Here is a 7,025-nt window from a genome sequence, read left to right as displayed (position 1 = left end):
GTATTAACAGGAGAAGAGGGGCAAGTGAAATTAGACACTGCCGTCGGACAACATGCGGGAATTTATAAATGTTTTAAATCAGGCTGGGTTCGGATTAGCCAGCTCATCCGTGACCTCTGTCCTAAAGCTAAACCTGGAGGAGATGCTGAGATCCACAGATCTGTATGCAAATATGTTGGCAAAAAAATCGACTGATCCACTCTGACCAGTCTTTCATAGAAAAAAAAAAAAAAAGAAATCCAACGTTGAAATAAAAAAACAAAAACAAAACAGTCACCTTCTGTGACGAGCAGAAGGAAGGAAGTGCTCTTCCCAGACGACACCAAGACAGAGCTTTTTTTAAGGCGACGTCAAAACATTACAAATGAAAAACTGAAATTGCTGTGGGGTGTTTGGGTTTTTTTTTTTTTTGCAGGGACAGGGAAGTGGGTCAGAGTTGATGGGAAGATCCTTGAGAAAAACCTGTTAGAGGCTGCAGATGTCCTGAGACTGGAGCGGAGGCGGAGAAACCCCTGACATCCAGCAGGAGATACAGTGGATGCTTCAGATCAAAACAGTCATTGGTTAAAATGGCCTAGTCAAAGTCCAGATAATCTATAGTGAGAGCTAGAAAAAAAATAAATTCACAGATGTTCTCCATCCAATCTGTACGACGGAGTATTAGGGCCACACATGAAGAGAAAAAATATTTTTGCCATGACGAGATTAAACTCGACATGTCGAGAATAAAGTTAAAATGTTGTTGAGTTTAATCTCGCCCTGTCGACTTTAAACTCGCCATTTCGAGAAAAAGTTGAAATGTCATGTTGAGTTTAATCTCGACGTGTTGACAATAAAGTTTAAATTAGTTCAAGAGAGCCAACCGCTGCACAGGATACATGCACAGAATCCTATACAGTTGCAGCACGTCAAATACTACCTTCCCTCTTAAAACGCAGACTGCAGCTGTGGAGCGCGGTTGCTCTTTTCTCCAAACTTTGGAATGTCGAGATTAAAGTCGCCACGATATATCAACTTTATTCTTGAAATGGCGAGTTTAAAGTCGACACGTCAAGATTAACCTCAACATGACATTTCAACTTTATTCTCAAAATGTTGAGTTTAATGTCGACATGTCGACTTTAAAGTCGACATGTCGAGTTTAATCTCGTCATGGCAAAAATGTTTTTTCTCTTCATGTGTGGCCGTCGTAAATCTGAGTTGGAGTTTTAAGTCAGACCCTTAAAGGAGAAGTCCGGCCAGCGAGGAATAATCAATGGATCATTATTTATACCTAAAACTAATATATTCTTGGTGATTTAATTAATTTAGCATTAATCAGTAAAAAAAAAAAAACAATCATTTTCGTCGCGATCACTGTGTGGATATGCAGGTCTAATCTTCATTCTGTACGTGGCAAAGATTTGCTCCGTCCTTGAGCTAAGAACAAAGTGTAATATTTGGATAAGGCTGGAGCCATGGATGTCTACTCATCTGATGACGTGTATTCAGGGTCAGACTGGTAATCTGTGATACCGGGCAGGCCGGTCCTGATTTCAGCATGCGAGGGCCATCCGTCCGGCCCCAACACTTCCTCTCCGGCCGAAGCTCCTACCTGTGAGAGTAAATAACTCTCGGAGCTCAAGAAGTAATTCAATTCAGTTTATTTATATAGCGCCAAATTCACAACACATGTCATCTCATGGCACTTTACAGTTTAACCAGATCATACAATCAAATTGATACAAAGTTTTCTGTCTAAGGAAAACTAGTTGATTGCATCGACTCATTGACTCAAATACAATCCCTCACACTAAGCATGCTTGTAGTGACAGTGGAGAGGAAAAACTCCCTTTGAACAGGAAGAAACCTCCAATAGAACCAGGCTCAGTGTGAGCGGCCATCTGCTGAGGCCGACTGGGGTTCAAGGAGACAGAAGCAGACATAGAAAAAGCAGCTGGAAAAGGCGGCCCCGTCCAGGAAACACACAGCCGGGCAGACGAGCTCCAAGCCAGCTCCCATGCCAGAGGACGAAGAGAGCACATCCACTCAGTCACGGTCAGAGAAACAGGACTACACTGGAAAACAGGCCAAGCTCCAACATCTATAAACAAGGGTGTTGATGGAAGCAGCACAGCTGATGTTTCTTTCCAGGATGGAGTCACAGCCAAACAATCCAATGTTAACTACCTAAATGATGCATGCAGTATATATAGCCCTTCCTTGTCATGCACCTCCTTGTGACGGTTGGCATATGGTGTCATTTTCTATTTCTTCAAACTGTAAAATCCGTGCAACAAACTAAATTACAATAAAACTAAAATGTTTTCTTTAAAACAAACTACGATGTTTCTCTTATATCTGGCAAAGTTATGTTAGAATATTTTGCAAAAATATGTTGAGGTGCATGATGGGGTTTTGCATCTAAAGGCTAACGTTTCGTCATTCTTTCTGTGTGAATGCTGCTGCTTTCTTTATGCCGTCTTCATAACCGCTGACTGCAGGATGAATGACAGGTGCTTTATTGTACAGGTGAAATAAAAACGTCTGTGTTTACATATTTCGCACATCGCTTGACGCATATGGAGAGCCGTTCCATTCAAAATTATGTAAATACATGAATAATCAATACAAATAATTTTTATAATAAAAATTCCATAAATGATTCCTTTGAATAAAAACAAATATATTTAAAAATGCATTTTAAGCTAATTTTATCATTTATTTCAAGGTTTATTTAAGCTTTATTTCAACATATTAATGTATATACATAGATTTGTTTCAAGATTAGTTTTTATTTCTATACAAAAATGTTTTATTTTAATTATTTAAATCATTATTATATAAGATTTATTTATTTCAGAATTTACTTAAATTTTTAAACATTTCTAAATGTTTGTATTTATTCATAATATTTTTAGATTTGAATATTTATTACTTATGATATATTAAATAAATATAGACCGAAATAACATTTGTTTTTTATGATGTAAAATATGATTATGTGAAATACTGGACATTTATAAAATAATATGAACCTCTCCTTTCGTAATATTGAGCCCTGGGCGCCAGTCACATAATAGACGGCCCTGGTGACGCACAGCGGCAGGCAATGAAGGGGTGGGGGGGGAGAGTAACGGGATTACCTAACGGGACAGCATTAATGGCGCGAGCTCACTGCTCCTCTTCCTGCCGTCACGTTCAGTCTGCCTCGTGCGCAGCTCGTTTTAGATCAGGAAGCAGACATGAAACGATAAGAACCGCTCCGAATCAGTTCGGGACCCCGGCGAGGCGAGCTGTCCGGAGGAAGGCAGTGAGACAGCGCTACACACCGGAAGCTGCAGTGATTGCTTTTCAAAAGAAAACAAACAGAAAAAACAAAACAAACATTTCCAGAAACCAAAATTTAAAACAAAGAAACAAGTAAAAAATAAAAATAATAATATAGAACCACCTGATTTGATGAATTTTTTACATGACACTAAAAGCCAACCTGGTGGATTAAGCTGCGCTGTAACTCCATCTACAGACTGAATCTAGTTATATAGAAACATAAAAAGTGTTTCATCTCTTCCTATTTTTTCCTTCATATTTTTAAGTTGTGCTTTTTTTTTTTCTTGAGCTGCCATTGACCAAAAATGCAGAGTATTTAAAGTTGTAGGGAAGTCATATTTAAATTTCAAATCATTCTGGCTTAAACATGTATATAAATTAGTGCTGTCAATCGATTAAATTTTTTTAATCGCGATTAATCGCGTCAATGCCTGAGTTCGCATTTTAATCGCAAATTTTTTTTCTGATTGAAAATCATTTAAATACTCTCGATGACATACAAAAAATACATATAGGCTAGGTTTGTGCCAATGTTCTTTTTTTAAAATGAAAACAGGTCACAGACACTGATTTATGCCATAGAAACATATGGCAAGAAGATGGGGAGGCATGTAGCAAAAAATAACAAATATGTAGCCAAAAAAAGGCCCTGAAAACAGGCTGATGTAAAAGACAGTCTTTACAGTTAATACAGTCTTTTGAACAAAGACAAGCATTTTACCCTACTGCTATAAAATGTAGTACAGTTAACATTAGATGTTAATTAACCAAGATAATAATGAAAAATTTTCAATCAATACATCAAAATCAATAGACCGACATCACTAGATGGAGGTAGTCTATGCTCTAGAAAGTTACTTTTCAGCCTCTTAACAAAAATGAGAACACACACACACCCACCCACCCACACACAGACACACACACACACGATACCGACCTGTGGCGTACACAGACAGCAAGTGTGCCGTAGCAGATTCCATTTCACCTCAGTAATCTGTTTTCTCAGCGTATTTCAGGTTGCTACTAGTTACCAGACACTCAACTTGTTTGTTGGTGGTGGGGCTTAAAGAAAAGGCACTAGCGCTACCCAGTGTATGAGCGTCTTTTTTCCTTGAGGAGCTCCGCTCTCGAAGCCTATGGAAAATGCATGGACTGGGGGAAAATAGCCCCGCCTTTCCGCAGGCTGCAGCGGGATGTACTTGGAAAATTGTACCATAAAACCACATAGCGTTAATCTCACGTTAAAAAAATTATCGCCGTTAAAATGGCCTCGCGTTAACGCGATAATAACGCGATAATTTTGACAGCACTAATATAAATGTAATCTTTATCAGACTATGTTGTCCCAAAATTTAGAAAATGTAAAAAAAAAAAATCCTGTCTTAAAATCTGTGTTTTTCTTTGTTATCTTCTGCAGGCCAGTTAGTTCTACGTCAGCCTGTACACCTAAATTCAGCCAATCATATATCAACGATCATCTGTCAATCACATTTTTTCTGTCACAGCATCTTGATTGTCGCAGCTAATATACGCAACGGTTGAAATCAGAATCCTTTCCTTTCCCATTGAGTTGCGTCCCAGTGTTCACGGGGATGGACGTCTGTGTCTTCGGCAGGCGTAGAGCTAACAGAACTGGCAGCGTTGCGAGGCAAGGGCTCAAACATGTACGGCTGGAAGCCTTCTACACCAAACCAAGCTTCTGCCGCCCTGGCGTCCTCTTCCACAACATCTTCGTCCCCGCTTTCCTCCTCTAAATAAAAAATGGATGACGGAGGAGACTCATCCACGACCTCCGACACTAAACTATCCTCCTCTTGCATGTTTCCTCTGTCCATAGCGTTCCTTGACAGCGTCGTTTCTAAGTCACCAATTTAGTGCTACTTGGTCCCAATGGAATTTCCCGTTGGGAACCTGCTAGCACTAAGTTGCTAACTGGTTAGCAAGATGCTACCGACAAACCGGCTACAACCAAATGGGCTTGCAAACCTTCCGCCACAACAATCCCGCCCCCTTGATAATCGACCAATCACATTCACTTTATTCACTCGTGTAAAGTCGGGCACCACTCAGGAGAATTTGGAAATGCAACGGTTGGAACAGCCGCTTCCCTACGACTTTAAAGTAAAATTTAAAGAATCTACATACCTACATTATACTTTAAGTGATGCAAAATTACTTAAAAAAATAACAAAACAAAAATAGTCTTTTGAACATAGAAATGATTTATTTTCCTCTTTTGGTCACTCTATTGGTGGAGAGAACATAAAACATACGGACTTGTCTGGTTGTAAATTAAAATCTCAAACAGGATACTAGATTAAACTGATCCGAAATCCTGCATCAGGAGCTGGACACTTTTAAAGATCTGCTATTTATCACAGCATTAAAGTCGCAAATAGTGCTAAAATAAAAAAAAGAGTGTGAAACCTAAAAATTGTGTAAAATTTAAAAAAATGATACATTGTAATTTATAATGAAAGAAACAAAATACCAAAGTAATTTAGTAAAACGCAAAATGTATGTTATTTAAGTAGAAAATGTGTTTTTCTGGTTCAAAAGTGTTTATTTCACATCAAGTAAAATGCAAAAATAATAATAATTACTAGTATAAAAAAAACACCTGAAATATTTATAAAGAAATATTGGACATATATAACTTTTTTCATTTTTATCATGTGGTACATTATAATTGTTTTTTTCTATTTAGTTTTGTTATTGAAACTTAATTCTACAATCTTTAAATGTCCAAGCTTCTGATTCATTTAAGTGTTTAATCTATTCAGCACTTAAAAAAAAATCTTAGTCTGCTGTTTTTTGTTTTGTTTTATTTTTTACATTCATAGTCACTTAATTTATAAGGCACCAAATTATAACAAATGTCATCTTAAGAGAAACATGCCCAGTTTCCAACCATTTAAAAACTTTCCTTTTTGATAAAGCTTATAGTTAGAGTGGCTCAGATTATCCTGAGTTCTGCTGCTATAGGCCTAGACTGCTGGAGGACATAGGGACCCCTTTTTCATCATTCTGCTTCATTTTATCTCTATTCTCTGCAGAATCTGTTAGTTCAATCTCTAACGTTCTGCTCTCTCTGCTTTTTCTCATAGTAGCTTCATCTGGTCTGTTCCTGTTTGGCTGTGACTCCATCTTGGAGAGAAATATCAGCTGTGCTGCTGCCATCAACACCTTTGTTTCTAGATGTTGGAGCTTGGCCTGTTTTCCAGTGTAGTCCTGTTTCTCTGACTGTGACTAACTGGATGTGCTCTCTTCATCCTCTGACATGGGAGCTGGCTCGGAGCTCGTCTGCCTGGCTGTGTGTTTCCTGGACGGGACCGCCTTTTGTGTCTCTCCTTCTGTCTCCTTGAACCCCAGTCGGTCTCAGAAGATGGCCGCTCACACTGAGCCTGGTTCTGCTAAAAGTTTCTTCCTGTTAAAAGGGAGTTTTTTCCCTCTCCACTGTCGCCACAAGCATGCTTAGTGTGAGGGATTGCATTCGAGTCAATGAGACGTGTTGTGAATTGGCGCTATAGAAATAAACTGAATTGAATTGAATTTATTTCGGCCCCAAACCAGTTAAATGATCATATGAAGACATTTAATTTAAATACAACTCCAGATGACACAAATGAAAATGAAGGAGCCCATCATTCATTTCAATAAAAATCATTTGATCAGGAATTACAGATTATTAATTTATTTGTCAAATCAGCAGA

This window comes from Cyprinodon tularosa, unplaced genomic scaffold (genome assembly GCF_016077235.1).
Source record: "Cyprinodon tularosa strain WSP-4 unplaced genomic scaffold, ASM1607723v1 ctg70, whole genome shotgun sequence".
Lineage (NCBI taxonomy): Eukaryota > Metazoa > Chordata > Actinopteri > Cyprinodontiformes > Cyprinodontidae > Cyprinodon > Cyprinodon tularosa.
Note: the sequence above shows the minus strand (reverse complement) of the source record.